The sequence below is a fragment of the Haemaphysalis longicornis genome, unplaced genomic scaffold (assembly GCF_048455015.1).
Source record: "Haemaphysalis longicornis isolate Haplotype H1 unplaced genomic scaffold, Haemaphysalis longicornis Haplotype H1 scaffold_6, whole genome shotgun sequence".
NCBI lineage: Eukaryota > Metazoa > Arthropoda > Arachnida > Ixodida > Ixodidae > Haemaphysalis > Haemaphysalis longicornis.
Genome location: NW_027526407.1, coordinates 67,803,531 through 67,822,494, shown reverse-complemented (window position 1 = coordinate 67,822,494; position 18,964 = coordinate 67,803,531). Strand labels below are relative to the sequence as shown.

The 18,964-nt window shown below is 45.5% G+C and overlaps 1 long non-coding RNA gene across 1 annotated transcript in view; it reads left to right on the top strand.

The window, feature by feature from the left end:
* The window catches only part of LOC144141621 (uncharacterized), a 550,618-nt gene extending 531,988 nt beyond the window's left edge, over nt 1-18,630 (top strand). The window contains exon 4 of the long non-coding RNA XR_013316654.1: nt 18,349-18,630. This is a non-coding gene — a long non-coding RNA (uncharacterized LOC144141621). The remainder of the gene's footprint in view (nt 1-18,348) is intronic.
* The last annotated feature ends 334 nt before the right edge of the window (nt 18,631-18,964 follow it).

Sequence of the window (18,964 nt, the reverse complement as noted above, 5' to 3'; positions counted from 1 at the left end):
ACCAGTGAGGATGTAAGCACAAAAATCGCTCTCATAAGGCCAAGAGTAAAAACAGTTGAAGACAGTAGTGGTGGCTTGTATAGGGCCTGTTTTTATTACACATAATGGGAAATTAGGTATAAAAACTTTATATCTGACAAACACTTAAAAACGCATTTGACAGAAACCATGGCATCGTCACCCAAAAACAACAATAGGTGGAGTGGAATGTGTTATCTGTAGAGTTGTGGAAAGTCTTTGTATCGTTTTGTGTCAAGTGCCTTTCATTGAATCCGGGGGTGGCGTACTGATTGCTGTTAAATAGTGCCTTAGGTCATTCAGTGTTTCTTGTTTCTACGCTTGAGCTTGTTGCCGTCTGTGTTCGTATAAACCACAAAGATGCTGTTATTGGTGGATGCTATCGTCCCCCTAATCTTACCCCCGGCTTTTCAAATGAATTACACGATGTTTTAAATACGTTGCGCGTGCGGTTTCCGGTTGCTCTTTTACTACTTCTTGGTGATTTCAATTTCCCTAATGTGTCTTCTTGGTCCCCTCCTTTTCCAACAATATCACGTGCCTCGCCCGAGAGCGCATCCTTTCTTAACGTGTGTTTAGATTTCAACCTTATTCAGCTAGTTAATGCACCAACCCGCACTACATTAGCTTCTTTCACTGTTTTAGATCTGGTACTAACCACGCATTCTGAGCTAGTAGGTAGTTTTAGCATATGGGTACCGTGTTTGCGTTACCGTTTGCCGTGTTACCGGAAGCCGCTGGCGAAGGTGGAGCCTGTGCCGGTAAGTTACCGTTCGCGGTAACTCTCGCGCTGTGCACTCACACGGTAAACGGTAACGCAAACACGGTATCGATATGCAAAAACTGCCTAGTTAAACCCCTTTCCGTTGTACCGGGCGTGAGCGACCATTTCGCTGTTTTCCTTAACATGACGAAAACAGTCGAAAAAACTGAAGGCAAAAATTTTTTAGGGACTACGAAAGAGCTGTTTATGTATCAATTATTAATGCGCTTCAGGATTTCCTGAGCAATTACTTTTCACATTTGCCGGAAAGGCTTGTCAAAGAAAACTAGAATTTGTTTAAATGCACGGTACAAGAGCTTACTAACCGTTACATCCCGCTCCCAGAATTAGGCAAAATACAAAATCACCCTGGTACACGCCCACGCTAAAACGACTACGCAATAAGAAAAAAACGATCTTTCGACGAGCAAAACAAACACAGTGCTGAAAGATGGTCCGCTCATCTTCATGTAGCTGACGAATACGCACGCGTGCTATCTTCTGCAAAAGAAAATTACTATCAAGAAACTGTTCCTTCACTCCTCGCAACTAACCCAGGGAAATTTGGGCAGACCATCAGCTGAAATAAAAAACGACGATAGAGTTAACTAAAGGTAATACCTGTGTACCCAAAGAAAAGTTCTGTGTCAATATAGTTTCTGTGTTCTCATCTTCGTTTGTTAACACAGCAGCACTTTCTTTTCCTGATACCCCAGCCGCGAATTTTTTCTCCAATGAAACCTATCATATTTGACTATGTCGCAATACAAACAATAATCGAAAACATAAAATTCTCCACATCTCTGGGTGAAGACGGCCTTTGTGCAAAGTTTTTACACAATACCGCTGTATGTTCATCTGTTATTCTATGTAAGCTTTTTACGCAGTCTATGCAAACTCATTGCCTCGCGGGCGACTGGAAAGTGGGAAAGGTGGTTCCTCTTTCGAAATGAGGTAACGCTCTTGACCCCGCCAACAACAGGCCCATATCATTGGCCAGTCTACCGTGTAAGCTCATGGAACACGTCATTTATTCCCACGTCGTCAGTTTTCTAGAAGATAACTGCTTTTTCAGCAATCATCAGCATGTATTCCGCAAAAACTATTCATGTGAAACCCAGCTTTTCTGCTTTACTAACCACCTATTCCTTGCTCTTGACGCTTCTTCTATTGTTGACTGTATTTTTCTTGACTTTGCCAAAGCGTTTGACACCGTATGCCATAAACTACTTCTGTTTAATTCAAGTAAACTTAATCTTGATACTAACATTGTAAAATGGATTGAATGTTTTCTCACACATCGCTCCCAACTTGTAACTGCTAATGCATGCAACTCTTCTTCCTCACCCGTACCTTCTGGCGTCCCGCAAGGATCCGTTCTTGGGCCGTTACTGTTCCTAATCTGCAATTATGACTTACCTAATAACATTTCCTCGAACATAAAGTTGTCTGCTGATGGCTGTGTGATCAACCGTGAAATTAAAATTCCTGCTGACCAACTTACTGGGCAGTTTGATCTTGATTACGTTTCTTTTTGGTGTAATAGTTGGCTAATAAACCTTAACACTTCTAAATGCAAGATTATGAGAGTTTCACGTCGAACCTGCGACATTTCTTCTGACTACCTACTAAATAATTTTTCCCTCAGCAAAGTTACCTCTTACTAATATCTTGGTGTCGCAATTTCTAACGACCTTTCCTGGCAGACTCACATTGACAATATTAAACATAATGCTAACCGTACGCTTGGCTATTTACGACGTAACTTCTCTCTTGCACCGATGCAGTTGAAACTTCTTCTTTATAAAACGTTAGTGAGGCCTAAGTTGAATATTCGTCATCTGTATGGGATCCACAGGTTAACATTCATATCATAGGCTTATAATCCTTGTCAAAATCACGCCGCACGCGTCATTTAGTCAATATACTGCCGTATGGTAAGTGTGACTCACATGAAATCGACTTTGAATCTACCTAGCTTATCACTTAGCCGCAAAATTTCACGCCTGGGCCTCTTCCACAAGATTTGTCATTGTATGCGTTCGCTAACTAACTCGCTTTTTTCGCCGCCATCCTACATTTCATCCCGCAATGATCGTCACTTCGAAGTTAGAATTCGAAGCAGCCAGACAAATCTTCAGTATAACTTCTTCGTGCCCACAGCAAGCATCGGATTGGAACCACCTATCTGCTTCAATCGTAACCATCATCGACACGACTAACTTCAAGATGATCTTACACGCGTACCCGTTTTGGTGTTGCTGCACTTTCTTCTGTTGTTTGTAAAACATTTTTCACCACCCCTCTCTGTAATGCATTGCCTTGAGAATAAATAAATAAATGAATAAATAAATGCTGACTGGTGACAACCTGCCCACAAACCCCTGGTTTCTTTAAATGTAGCCGAATGGGCATGCCCATTCCATTCCTCTCACCAGTTCACATTAAGGAGCATTCTCTCTCTCTCTCTCTCTCTCCATTCCATTCCAATTCCATTCCGAGGAATTTAACTTGTCGTGATTCCATTCCTTTCAACTCCTCAGAATAAGATAAGTTAGCCCAATCTCACTCTTGGAATAGATAGACAATTCAAGTCCAACCCTTTAACTCCTCAACCTAACACTTGCCTCAGGAGCTTTACCGAGTTACCCAGGAACGCAACAGAAATCTGAAGTAATCGTGCGTGTTGAAAATTGAAAAAATTGTGCAAAATGTGTCAATTGTCGCCGAAGTTGGGAGGGCGGTAGCAGCTTCGTTACATATCTTGTGCAGAACGACTACCATTCTAAAGCAAAAATCTACTATTTCTTCCTAACGAAAGTGCAGAGAAACACGAAAGCTGAAAGTGCCTCCAAATCGCTTCAAGTGCGTCCAACCGATCTTCAAATCTTCAAACAACCAGTTCCACGGCGAAGAACGAACCGATGTGGCGATTTTTCGCGCACTAAGTAAACGTATCTACGAACGATCCGTTACTTGGTTGATGAGATCAAAGTATACTATTGGACTCCTCCTTCACGATCGATTCATGTGTTGTGTTATTTAGAACTGTTCCTTTATCGTGAGTATTAAGTAAGCGTTTTGACACAATTGAAGCCCGGCTTCAGAGAGAGTGAGATATATTATTTGAGGCCCCCTTTTCAGACACGAGGCGCGTCTCCAGAGATGTTATCGGAGCTTTTCGTTAGAGCAACCGGTCTAGGGGGAAAAGTAATAGTTTTTTTACAGGACGCCATCGCTACCAGTTAGAAAGCTTTCTACTTAAAACGAAGCAGTGTCACACTGCACCTTTTTGCAAATTAAGCAAATTAAGTAAATTGAGTAAGTAAAGTAAGTAAATTAAGCAAATTTCTTTTTTTATTTTTCTCTTTCTTAGTAGGCCACTGGCCCCGCCGTGAAGGAATTCTAATCCCGAAACTTCTAGAGCGCGTTAATCCCCTGACGTGTATTAAAAGCCAACTCAGAAAGCACGAGGGCATTCGCGTTCGCACAGACGCCCAGGACACAGTTCATTCTCGGCCGCGTGAAGAAAATAAGCTGGCTGTTTAGAAAACAAAGTTACGGTATGTGCCCCCGGCAACTTTTTATTTTTCTCTTTCTTGGTAGGCCACTGGCCCCGCCGCGAAGGACTTCTAATCCCGAAGTTTCTAGAGCGCATTAATCCCCTGACGTGTATGTAAAAGCCAACTCAGAAAGCACAAGCGCATTCGCGTTCGCACAGACTCCCGGGACAGAGCTCAGTCTCTCCGACGAAAAAAAAGCTGTGTGTTTAGATAACAATGATACGGCGTGTGCCCCCGGGCAACTTTTGATTTTACGCTGCACCGCCGTGCGGTGCAGCGGTAGCGTAGACGTAGAGAGTAGAGGTATAGTATCCGCCTCATGTGTAGAAAGACCGTGGTTCGAATTCCGGCGCCAAACAATTCCCCTTCAGCCCCCCAAAAAAACCGCGCAATTATAGAATTGCAGTTGGGTCTTGGGGTGCGGCCTGACCCCGGCGACCATTGCCGGTAACACACTCCCTAACCAGAGCAGGATTGGCCACCCTGGTGTAGTAACAGCCACAACGTCCCATAAATACACCAATTAACCCACGGCCCTCAGTCTCCAGTGGCTGCGAAGCAACTGATCACGGCGGCGGTCAGACCTCTGATGTAGAAGGGTGCTAAGAATACCTGGACCCGGACAGGCCACCATTGGAATCTGAACCTGGCAACGTTTACCACGAGAACCTTATCTAGTGAAGCGAGTCTAGAGGTGTTGTTCGAGATATTCAAGGGCATCAAATTGGAGGTCATAGGGCTTAGTGAGGTTAGGAGAACACGTGAAGCCTTTACGGTGCTGAAAAATGGACACGTTCTATATTACCGTGGTCTAAAACTGGGCGTGGGATTTCTATTCAATAAAAGCATATCTGGAAACACGGAAGAATGCTATAGCATTAAAGAAAGGGCAGCAGGTTTTATATTTAGGCTCAATAAGAGGTACAAGCTCAAGGTGGTATCGGGCTAAGCCCCCACATCCAGCCATGACGACCTGGCAGTGGAATGCTTCTATGAAGATGTGGAATCAGCAATGGCTAAAGTAAAAACACAGTATACCATAGTTATAGGACATTTCAATGCTAAAGAAGGCAAGAATCAGGCTGGACACAAGGCAGTTAAGAACTATGGTCTGGGGTGTAGAAATAGCATGGGGGACCTACTAGTTGAGTTTGCAGAACGGAATAACCTACGCATAATGAATACCTTCTTCTGTAAACGGGAGAGCCAGAAGTGGACGTGGAGGAGCCCGAATGGGGACCATTAAAATGAAATAGACTTCATATTATGCGACAACCCTGGTGTCGTGAAGGATGTGGAAGTGCTCGGAAGGGTAAGGTGTAGTGACCATCGTATGGTAAGATCTCGAATTAAGCTAGATTTGAGGAGAGACCGTAACAAGCTAGTACGAAAGAAGCCGATTAATGAGGTGACAGTAAGGCGTAAAGTAGAATTAAGGATCGCGCTGCAGAACCGATACTCCGCTCTTACGGAGGAAGCCGAGCTTACGACACAGGAAGCGAGCGACAACCTTACACGCATTATCACGGAGTGTGCAGTAGAAATCGGGGGCACGATGGCTAGGCAGGATAGTGGTAAACTTTCTCAGGAGACGAAAGATCTAATTAGGAAACGATAAACCATGACAATCTCGACCCCAGCTTACAGAATAGAACTAGCAGGATTTCGAAATTAATCAATAAGCGTAAGCTGGCTGACATACAGAAGCATAATATGGAGAGGATCGAATACGTTGTAAAGAACGGCGGTAGCCTGAAAGCAGTGAAGAGGCGTCTCGACGTGGGGAAAAATCAGATGTAGGCACTTAAAGATAAGCAAGGCAATGTCATCACAAATAGGGATAAAATAGTCACAGTGGCCGAGGAGTTCTATAGGGATCTGTACAGTAGCCAGGACATCCAGGATAATACCGAACGAGAAAGTAGTTCAGAGGAGATAGACATCCCACCAGTAGCGACCGAAGAAGTAAGGAAGGGTTTGAAAGAAATGAAAGGGGGCAAAGCACCTGGTGAGGATCAGATAACAGCAGACCTCTTGAAGGATGGCGGAGAAATTGTACTTTAAAAAACTGGCAAACCTGTATACGCAATGCCTAATTACCGCAAGCGTGCCGGAATCTTGGAAGAACGCGAACATCATCATAATCCATAAGAAAGGTGACATGAAAGACCTGAAAAATTACAGGCCGATCAGCTTACTGTCAGTCATCTACAAGATACGTACCAAGGTATTCGCTAACAGACTTTCTGCAACCTTAGATTTTAGTCAACCTAAAGAACAAGCAGGTTTCTGTAAACGTTATTCAACAACGGATCATATTCACACGATCAATCAGGTGATAGAGAAGTGCGCTGAGTATACTGAACCCGTATATACAGCGTTCAAAGATTATGAGAAAGTATTTGACTCGGTCGATAACCTAGCAGTTATTCAGGCATTACGGAACCAGGGGGTAGATGAGCATTATGTAAGAATACTAGAGGGTATCTACAATGGGTCCACAGCTACCATCATCTTCCATAAGGAGAGCAGTAAAATACCTATAAGGGAGGGCGTTAGACAAGGAGACACAATGTCTCCAATGGTATTCACAGCATGTTTACAAGAAGTATTCAGAACGTTGGATTGGGAACATGTGGGAGTAAGGGTTAATGGAGAATGCCTCAGTAACCTCAGATTTGCTGATGACGTTGCCTTGCTAAATAACTCGGGGGACGAATTGCAAAGCATGCTTTACGCACTAGACGAACAGAGTAGAACCGTGGGCCTGAAAATTAATACGCAGAAAACTAAAGTAATTATCAATAACCTCGGGACAGCACAGCAGTTTGGGATAGGGGGCGAGGTTGTGAAAGGGGCAAAAGACTATATCTACTTAGACCAAGTTGTGACCCCGGATCCCAACCATGAGGCAGAGATAATTAGAAGGATCAGAATGGGGTGGAGTGCATACGGCAGACATTCTCAGATAATGAATAGCAGCCTACCATTGTCCTTGAAGAAGACAGTGTACGACAGCTGCATCTTACCGGTACTCACCTATGGGGCAGAAACTTTGAGGCTCACTAAGAGGGTTCAACTTAAATTGAGAACCACTCAAAGGGCAATGGAGCGGATAATGATAGGTGTAACATTGAGGGACAAGAAGAGAGCGGAGTGGGTTGGAGAATAAATGCGTGTTAAGGACATACTGGTAGAAATTAAGAAGAAATGGACGTAGGCAGGGCATGTAATGCGAAGGCAAGATAACCGTTGATCATTAAGGGTAACAGAGTGGATCCCTAGAGAAGGCAAGCGTAGAAAGGGGCGGCAGAAAGTTAGATGGGCGGATGAGATCAAGAAGTTTGCAGAGATAAATTGGTCACATTTGGCACTGGACCGGGGTAATTGGAGAATAATGGAGAGACCTTTGCCCTGCAGTGGGCGTAGATAGGCTGGTGATGATGATGATGGTGATGATGAAATAGAGGGATCCCACCAGTCAAAGCTCGTTAATAGGAACTCCAAACAGATCATAAAATTGTTCCAATTAAGCGCAGTTCGCTATTGTTCGAATTAGCGGGTTGCTCGAAAATTGTTCCAATTAGCGAGCGGGCGCCAGAATGAATAGAAATCGTGACACACTGCGCGGGCAAAACACAAAGAAGCGACCTCCTGACTTGTTATCGCGAATTAGGCGCTACTACACGGTTGTGTCAGGTGATTTCGTAAATAATGCTTCGTAAATAATAATGGCATGAGCCGGAGCACTGGCACCGGTGGCGTGGCGCCTTCTCTAGATGCGAAATAAGCTGTTCCAGAAGCGTAACAAGCGCGCGGCAATGTTTTTATGTTTGCTTGTTTTGCATCTCTAGTAAATTTGGTTTGGTATGGATTTGCAACACATTCTAATCACTCTGGGCTGACTTGTTTTGACAGGAGAAATGGGAACCAGAGGATCATCGTTCCAATTAATCGTTCTGGATACCGACGCGTTCGAATTATCGGGAATTTTTACTCGTTGAAGTATACAGGGCTGTGCCGGGACATGGGTGTGAGTTCGAATTAACCAGAAGTTCGAATTAACCGAGTTCGAATTAACGAGCTTTTACTGTATTTGCATGTTAACATTTTTTCGTGGTTTGTTCTTGTGTGACGCGAGATGAAGTAGATATTACGTTGATGTCTGCTATTCCCGTTTTGTCTCACGTCCTGTAGCGTGCTATATTGCTATCTGCGTTACGTGCCCTCATACCAGCGCCATATATATGTTGTGGCTAACCTACAGGCACGTAACGCGGAGCTTGATTACACTTACACGCGTTCGAAATGCCTACTTGAACGATTTCAAATGAACTTACACCACTGAGCATTAATGCTACTGTAGCAACCTGATAGACCAGAGGTGTTCGTCACGAAACACCGGGAACACTTGTGCATTCACCGTCCCTTGCGCATTTGCCATCGCTTTCATGTTCACCTCCATATCGGTTATTTATTGGCCTGGCATTACGTATGCCTAATCCGTTCAACAGACGAAATTATTGGCGATCCCCTCATTTAAAGGGAGAGAAACAAGTCGTGACCGAAGCCCTGGCAAAATAAGTAAGTATGGTGTGGCAGCTTCCAAGAATGGGCAACTTATAGGGATGGGGACCTGGTAAAAGTTTTGAACTTCGGTTTTACTACCTGAATACTGGCGATGCCCCGACTTTCAATCCGACAACTTGGGCTTCAGAAATCAGGTTCGTTCGTACCCAGGCGCGACGTCCACGCGCACAGAAACACAGCAACCAAACCACGAACCAGTTTGGCGACATTGGAGGAGAGGTCCACATATTCGGATCGAAGCAAAGCACGTTGTCGCACTAATGAGAGCTGTCAAAACAATCGCAAGCAAGGGCACTGCCGGAGCCGGAACTGTTAGAAACAAACGCCATTTGGCCGGCGCCTTCTGCATTGTCGTACATAACATCTAATGCAATAGTATATCCCAGCCTCCCACTACCGTAGCAGAGCGTGGAGGTAGACAGCTCAGTGACACATTATAAGTTTCTGAAGCCCGTTTATCACGCTTACGACGGGTTCAGGACACGCCGGGCCTTCACCCACAATTTTCTTTTCACTACTTTGGTTTGGTTTTACTCTGTCTCATCGTCTATGGGGGCTGGCAGGCAAGTGGAGAGCGTCGACTTTGTTAACAATTGAACATTATTGCCGTTGCTGGAGCCCCGGGGCCTCGCTGAAACAGATGGACAGACGGTCGACAGGTTGGCCCCGAATTCCCAGGAGATGCCTACCAGGTCGGCTTACGAGTTACAACTCTTTTTTCGCGCGCCGGGTATGGAGGTTGTATGGTGAACGCCAAGCCGACTCTTTGTTTCACGTTTCATACGCAAACAATTTATAATGTTTGGTGCACATTTTCGCTGTATCAGCTTGCGGTGAGACCTACCGCGGCTTTGGATGCACGCCGTCCATCTGTCAACGTTCAACCTACCGTTCCTTCCCCACACCCTGATTATCCATGCTTCTCCCCGCCTTGAAGCCTGGGCACACGGCGCCTGCCACTGCGGCGTCCGCCTACTGTCAGCTCGATAGACAGTTGTGCAGCAACAGCTGTGCCTAAAAATCTCTGCCAAAGCACGAAGAGCCGACCTAACGGCGCCGCCAGCGAGAAGTGAGATTAGTACCGAACGTAGAGAAACCTGTGTTTGTTGGAGGCATATTTGTTGTTGGCAGCCAGCCAACCACGGCCTAGACAGACTTCGCCCATGAGACACAGAGCTCCCTGTTGCATCAGCAATCGCTATGGTAGCCTGCAATGCAAGGGTAAATTGTTTTGAAATCACACGTGGGGCTACATTTCATCAGAAGGTACCAAAATATTTTCTCACAAGCGAATTAGTGTAGGTTCACTGACTTAACACTTTTTTTTTAGTTTCCGAAGCGGAATAGTAAAAATGGGGTGCGCAGGCGGAAAATGAGCGATAAATGAGAATTCAGTGAATCTGACGAAACGGATCGATTTCATGCACTAGGGGCTTCATATAAGGAATCAAGGTTTTGACACCGCTGTACAAGAACGGCATCGGCAGCGAGGACAATAACACGACAACATTGTGAAAGGACCACTGCTCCATACTTTTGCCGGTCTAGCTTCAACACACGTCTTCCAAAACCCCTGTTCCTTTTCACGCCTATTAACTTCATGCGTCGGAGCCACTGTGAAAATGAAACACATTTCTCGGCTTTACAAAGTGCTATCAAGGATGGAAAAAAGGCGTAGTGGGTGCTATGCAAAGCCCTGAAAAACGCACTTTGGAATTCGGAGTATGGACAAGCTTCTAAAATTCAACGTTATACTTATGGAAAACCATGGACATAGTGCTTTTACTCGAAGAGACGTACAGCAACTGCCCCTTCGAACGTATGTGCACAGCCGTCTCGATTTTGAATGCGCGCATCCCGCGTTTGCGCCGCTCGAAGTTCATTTTCACACCCACTGCCACAGGCTCTGACAATTCGGTCTCCTTTTGAGATATACCGAAGCAGTCGGCGCCACAGGCTAATCAAGTAGCCGAAGGACGCCAGCGATACGGACGCCGTCGTGTAAAATTCACCATTATATTCCGATTCCATCCGAGAAAAAGGCGCTTAATTTTATTCCCATTCCATTCGTTCAAGCCTTGTCCTCATTCTGTTTCCATTGCATTTCGGCATCTCGAAAAGGTGGAATAGATTCGGATTCATTCGAATTTCGAACTGGTAACTCCCCAACACTGGCCTCTTTAGGGGAGGGATTGGTTAGGTTATTTTTTTTTCTTTTCTTGCACCATTTCGCCCGAAACCTGCGTACCACTGAACGATTGGATTTGCCCATATTGATTTTTAGCATCACCCGCAGCTGACAACGCCGGAATTTTCGAATCATGAAGCACTTCATGCTGGGCCTAGAATGATTCCACATACGACGTAGTGCGGCAACGAGTGGCGCCAATCTTGCTAAGGGGTTTCTATGATGCGGACACCTATTTGTCTGAATGGCCATCCATATGATAAATTTAGGAAAGGCCATTAAGACTTAACCGTTTCCGTTCGACAGTCCAGAGTTTCTAAGAGTAAGCATGATTTCGAGAAACAAAAGCTGAGTGTGTTTCTTAATTGGAATTGTCCAGAAATAAAAAGTCCTACGTAATATTTTACCTCAGTAGCGTTTGTAAGCAATTTAGCATGACGTCCCAAACAAACACGCTGTATTAAAGATTACTTCGGCCAAATGTTTTATAGAAAGTAGTTGGCAGGAGCGGTAGCGAAGAACACCTTTATTCAATTTTTTTCGCCACAGGGAGCGTAAACAATTCGGCTGAATAACTTCAGCTTAAGTACTATTTCGCCTAATCTTCTCGAAGTTAACGCACAGAGCACTGTATGATCCTAATATTATTATTTCTTCTGACAAAGCCATCCTTGGAACGCATCGCTGCTGTGCGCATAGCGCCCTGCACCGTTAATCCTCACCGAATATGTCCTCAAATCCAAGTTTCCCGCTCTTTTCGGTGGGGCCGGGCCACCGTTTGGAATGCACCGCCATCTGTTATAGCTCTTCGGAACTCCGAACAAATGATCCGCTCTGCTGCCGTCAGGGGCCACGAGCTGCTGGATCATCTCTACGCGCGAAAGAAAACAGTTATGGGCATCTCGCTGCATCATTCCGCGCTATGGAAGGGAAATTAGTCTCGCTGTAACCTCAAGCTTACATATTTATAATTCCTCTTTTCTTTTTTAGGGCAGATAGTCCTCCGTGGACTACCTAATCGCGAATATATTTCTGTATGTAAACACGTCTATTGGCCGAATAAAGGGGCGATGAAGCCTAATTACGGAAGTGTAATTCAATAAAAAGACTGCTTTGTCCCGATAACCATGATACCAATATTGTAGCAAACTTGAAAAATGTGCAAGATATCAAACAAAAAATAACAAAGTAGTGGCGCTACCCCAGCCACTTTCCCCATGATGTCCCTATGATGTCCAAGAATCTTGTTGGGGGGATTGGCGGCCGCCCGACCAATCCACGACCACAAAATTTGGCTGACACCTTGTTGTGGGTCCTTTAGTTGCGTTTAATTTCATAGAGTACAAGAATGCAGTTAACACGGCGTTACGTCACTCGGGTCACTGTACCGGGACATTTTGTTGTTTTTCAGTGTGTGTTGCATTGTTTTCGATTAGAAAAAAACGTCTTTCATAGCCGTAACGGAGCTGATTAAGTTACCAGAGTGCTTTTAATCTGAACATAGCGATAATTAGTCGTCATGGCCGGTTTAAGGCAGTAATGTTAATGATCAGCCAACTTACCAATAAGTTACTTGCCTGTTGGTCGGTTGCGACAAATCGGTTACCCGTCCGTGGGCTTCTGGTGGGTCACGTGACTCATGGATCTGTGAATGACCAGACAACGCTGGCCTTTAATTTCCTAGTCAGGCGCCGATAACCAAACAAGGACCTCCGCATGAGTCATGGGTGGGTTCTGGGACCCAGGGTGGATAAATTGACTTGGTGATGAAAAGGAGAGAAATTACGCAATCAGTTAGATTAGGAGACAAACCAGTATAGTGGGAGATGGCATCAGAGGGGCACGATGAAGAAGAGGATATGAGAAAAATGTGCAGCGGGAGTTGGACATACAGAGGAGGAAGGAGAGTGTAATGGCGACATTGACGGGAGGAGGTGCGAATAACATAGGGGAATATTTCCAGACGAAGTGGGGGATAGCAAAGTTATAGAGAGTGAAATGAGGAAAGGAGAGAGAAGATAAGGGGGGATATAGATGAGGGGAGGTGAAACTGTTTAACGGCGGGTAGTTCGTGTCATGAATAGGAGAGGTCGTACCTAAATAGTTACTTGCCCGAGATGGGGGACCGGGTAAAGGTCCAAGCATCAGAAAGAGATTTTGCTTGAAATGTCTATTTTATCCTCTACCTTCGATTTCATTTCGTTCACAAGCTGCACGTCGCGTCGCCTATGAGATTTGTTGTCCGCCACAAGTGCATGACGAGAATGTGAGAGTTGCATAAGATTTAAATGTCTGGTTAAAACTGGCTGACCAACTATTAATGACTATTTTTATCAGCAATTGCCAATTGCCACCTCTGGGCAATGCTTCGTTATCTCACGAAACGCTATTCCGGGATACATTCTGCGGACATCCCCAACTCCATACATCGATGCCCGGTATCCCCTAGGTTAAGCATAAAGCACGCCGCTGTCCTGGGGCTGCTGCGGATGCTCTGGAAAAAACGTTTTTGCGGCATGATTCAAAGTGATTGCGTTGAGCACCTTTCCTATGCGACGTCTCTACAGGTCATGGGTAAGCGGACACGCGGGCTAATTTTCCCTGAAGAAGACGAAGGTAATTCCGGAAGGCGAAGCGCTGAGGGAAAAGGCCTTGCCGTGAAAGTTGGCATGCATCTCATGACTTGCAAAGCAGGATCCACGGATTCACGTCTGGTTCGGACTGCATGCAGGCGGCTGCGTGCACCGTTCAGATAACGCATCGTTAGAAATGGAAGGATTAGTTACGCACACCGCGCAGCACTTCCGAAAGCTGCAGTGAACAGAATAGGGCTACAAAACAGCTTGGGAAAAGCGATCTGTTGCTAAACTTAGAAGGGTAGAGAATTAGCTTGGATAAGAAGAATGCAGATTTTGTGGGGGTGTTCTTTGGACTCTTAAGAAAGGCAGAAATATGTGCGCGTACTCAAAGCGCAACTTTTTTCCTCAAACTAGAAAGAAAAATTTGACTTTCTTTTATAGACCAATTACGCAAATAGTTGAAAGTCTCTTAGCTGTTGCACTGTCATCACTGTATGTCACACGTAATAAAACTCCGAGTTAATCGACGTGAGCGGAGCTTGAGTTAGAACGTCGTTATTCTCTTTTACCATTTCTGCGACGCCTGAGACACAAAAAAGTTACGCAAGGCGGCCTTCCCTTGTTTTATGTTCTTCCCCTACTTGGGGGGAGCTCATCGCTTGCAATACTGCAGAAAAATCCCTGCGTAAAATATTTCACTCCTTGAGAAATTCCACTGCTATGACATTTCTATGGGATGGATATATCGGCAAAGCAAAAGAATGTGCAGAAGCTTGCCACATAATAGTAAAACCTACTGACAGCCTATCTACTCAGAATTCAAAGCTACGTTGTTGCAACTATTTATAAAATGGACCTTGAATATATGGCAGTCCCTTCACAGTTACTTAATTTCGATCTTTTGTGAGCAGCCACCATTTAATTGAGCAACGCCACAAGCCGCTGTCATCAAAAAATAGCACTAGAAAGTAGTACCGCGTCTACAATGAAAAATATAATTTCTTTGCACACAAGGAAGAGGGCGCACCAGCTGAACTTCACGGTAAAAAACCAGAGCAACGTTGAAATTAAAGGAGGTGTAAACTACTTTCTGCCTGGCTGCGAGGCATATATCTAGAAGCAAAATGCGAAGGGAAAAGCACGGCCGAGGCGGTGTTGTAAGACATACGAGTGCTGCATAAACGTCCAAAGGTAATAGGCAATGGGACCAAGTGAAAAACGCATTCGTTTCGGCAGGAACAAATTCCACGATAGGTTGCGCAAACAATTTTGATTTGGTTAGTACATATCGATTGCCTCGAAATTCAGGCGAAGAGGGGAATTCGTGAGTGACAGGACACACGTGTGTGAACGCGTGCGCCGCGTGTCTGTTAATAGAGACACTTTTCTTGGGAACGCGCAGAGCTTTCAAGAAGGCAGACTGATAGCGCAAGCGGAGATTTGCTGCCTAGAGGAAACGAAGCCAGAGGAAACCAAAGAGAAAAGGATGAAAATACCACGGAGGTTTTGAGATAATAGAATCCTACATAAACATGTGTTGTCGGCGTCAGTAGTAAAATGGGTAAAGTTGAAAATGCACAAGGGAACAGTGATACTGCAAAATGTGAAAACAATTGAATCGCAGGAAAGTGCAACTGAAATAAAAATTGCTTATTGCGTTATAAAAATCACGAAGTTAGCCGCATTTGCATTTCCCTCTTTTGTTGTAAGTTCGCTCATTTTTGTTTTTAAAAAAAATTGGAAAATTGCTCTTAGGGCTGTAAATCATTTTCCCTTATTCGCGGTCACGTTCGCTTCACACAACTTGTATACGGTATTCGCGTGTATTTGTGCTCGAATGCCCATCTTTTTTTCCTCCGTGAATAGATCGCTAATGGTAGATTTGCTCCAGCAAATATTATGCCGTTACTGTGTGCGTCACCGTGTTTCATTTCTATTGTGGATGTAGACGGTTCAGACTGCGTCGCCGTATATAGTGCACCTATGCCATTTTTTGAACACGCGTCATGTGGAAGGCAGTGGGTGCGCTATATGTATGGTTATCATGCGTGTCTAGAGTGGCGCATGTCCAATAGTACATACACACTGTCTAGAGGACCATCCGACAGCTAGCAGATCAGCGCCCAAGGCATGGCTAGAGTGCCGTCCGTCAACATTTGGGTATTGAAGACTGGGCTGGTACAGGCCACAGCGTCTGCCATTGGGGCGATACCGCACCCCTGTATAGAACTGTTTTTTCCAACTTGTCTGGACAAGATGTGCTCTTACGTGTCCATAAACGCCGCTTTCTCTCTCAACAAAGACGTTCTTCTTCAAACTGCACAGCGACATTTTACCTACTAAGAGTGGCTGCACAAGCGGAACATTTATGTCTCTTTTGTAAACTGTCGCCTCCGCGATGTTCCGGAAACTACTGAGCACTGCTTCATAAATTGCAAAGATGCCATACTATTTTGGGATTTTGGGATGTCCTCCGAAGAACTCTTAAGAAAGACTTTGAATTGACAGCGCGTGGTATACTGCGCGTAGGCCAATTCATGCACCACCACACCGCAGGCATTCTCGGTGTTATAGACGCCCGATTTTCGACTACCGTGTTTAAATAATGCTTTCGCATGAAAACGTAGTCTTCCCTGCATTTCAAGCAGGATTAAAAGTATCGGGGCAACCAGGCGTGACATTCGGCTAAAATCACCTGAATCACGTGACTTGACCGCTCAACGCAGAAATTTGGGCTAGTTGGTGATACGACTTCGACATGGTAAAAGGCGCACTAGACGGGGACACAAGAGAGTGACACTCGTCCCGTGTCACTGTCTTTTCTTGTGTCCCCGTCTAGTGCGCCATTTACCATGTCGAAGACGTCACTTGAGATCACACACGTGGCTCTAGAAAGAGTGAAACCAGAGATTCTGCAAGCCATTACATGGAATTCGCGGGGGCGGCGTCCCGAACGCAGCAGGAGCATCGTCCACGGCCGGGCTAGAGCTGCGGACGCCGCCGCTGTAACCCAGAAGCGAGTCAGAAGAGAGAAAACGGACATAAGCGTCTTTCGAAGGCTGAGCTAGCGGAACGTAGCCATCCTGATGTTCTAGCTAGGGGCCACACCACCGCGCGACACAAGCGCAGACACCCAAACAATTCGGCACGTGAGCTTAGTGATTGCCATTTATTCCAATTTAAACTACTTAGTTTAGCCGGTTAGAAAATTGCGATAAAGCTGAGGGGAACTTTTAAAAGTCCTATTTATCCGAACCTGTTGCTACTTCCGCCTTTTCTAATACCTCTTAAAACACAACCGAATTGCTAATCACCAATTCAGATAGCGAGAGTCCCAATCGTGGCAAGCAGGGCGCAAAAGGTAGCGTTTCTCTAGCGGCCAGAAGTCTGTATGGGTTTGTACCTTTTGTTTTCCCGCCCTGCAAACCATTCCGTAACGTATGTTTCCGGTACGACCACTTGATTTAGTCCGGTGCGGGTTACCCGGGAAGTGCTGTCGAACAAGTTAATCAAGCTGTGCGAAGATACCGCGCAATGGAGGCGAAGCTGCCCCAAAACGGGCCCAAAACAACCGCCGCTGAAGCAGAAGAAAAAGTCATGCCGCCGACGCCGCCGCCGGCGATCAGGCACTCCCGTGCGGGGAACTCTGGGCACATTCGCGGCCACATGTCTAATGAGCTCGGTCAGTGAAACCCTGCGCCCCCCCCCCCCATTTTTAGTGTTCCAAGAGAGAGAGAGATGGGGGAGAGACAGGGAGAAAGGGTAATTTATTGAATGGAAGGAAAACAGAAGATGTCGGTGTGATGGTATAACCTCAGGCTTGCTGTGCTGTGTGAACGAGGGGAAGAAAGAAAAAGTCATAGATAGAGGGTGACGCCTATGATCATAGAGGCGGAGGTAAGAGTATAACTATATACAAAACACCAATATACCAATACCAATGCAAAATCAAATACCACATACAAATTACCAATACCATCTACACTGCATGTTTTATGAATCACCACAAACGGCTTGGGCTACAATCTAGATGGCTACCAAAACGCTGCTTTTCGATAATGCCAACACTGCTTTGCTCAATTGTCTAACCGGGATGAAGTGGATAACTTTCCCCATTGATGCACGTAACAGGTATAGTTGCACAGTACATGTTCAACAGTGTCTGGTATGTGACACGATTTACGGTCACTGTCACTTGTACCAGTGATGAGGGGTTGGAATTGATGTCGTGTTCTCAGAACCGCAAAGACCAACAATAGACATTTGAGACCCTCAGCATGTTCTCGCTTTATTTTGAGAACTATTGTGCGGGCAGAGAACGAAGCGTCACCAGTGCTTGCCAGTTCACGATTTCTTTTTTCGATATTTTTCCAGTTTGGCATGGTTTGGCATGTATGGAAAGTCGTTACGCATGTCGTTTCAAACCAAAATGTGCGGCCACTGACAAAGCCAAATGCACAATATCAAAATTTCGGATCCAATACGGGATCGCTGTGCACAATGAGGCGAGTCAAGGTAAATAATATTTGCCTAGGAGATAAAGTTTACATTCTTCGTTAAGTACCGAATTACCCAAATACACGATTTGCTGCATTCTTGGGGTCCGCCTGAATTGCCGATTGCATTTCCCTCTTGTGGTCTACGCAGGACGTTGAACTATGGCTGACCTTCATCGGCTAACTTGACCACTGGTCGGAATCGGCGTGATGGAGTCGCTCGAGCCTGCGGTGGCCACTTCAGAGCCCCCTGCTAACCCTGAGGTGAAGCTGCCCGTCATACAGACACCGCCCATGCCGCCTCCTCAGATCATCGTAGAGGAGCTGTCTGGGGACGACCAGTACGAGGACGTTGGCGAAGCACCATCTTGCGACCGGCTCCTCAGCGTAGACGCCGCTTGGGTCGACAACTCCCGTCGCGTACGGCGATCCTACAGGTCAGTGCTGATCGCTATTCACAGTAGAAATTAGTGCTTCCAACAGCAAGTGACTTAGCACCACTCGACTTTGGTTTCCACGTAGCTTCAGCGCCGTATAGCCTTTACGATTCAAAGACAAATGTCATCAGTGCAAGGAATGCTAGCATTACTATTGCAAATAGCTCTGATGTCTCCAACTCCCTCATAGCGACAACAAAAGGAAGTGCTGTGTAATCGGGACATCGATAATCTCACGGATAGAGGCGAGGAGTGAAGCCGCGTACTCTCAAAGGTGTTTCAACCGTCGCTGCTTGAGAGTGGCAACAATACCGTCGCTGCCCACGAACC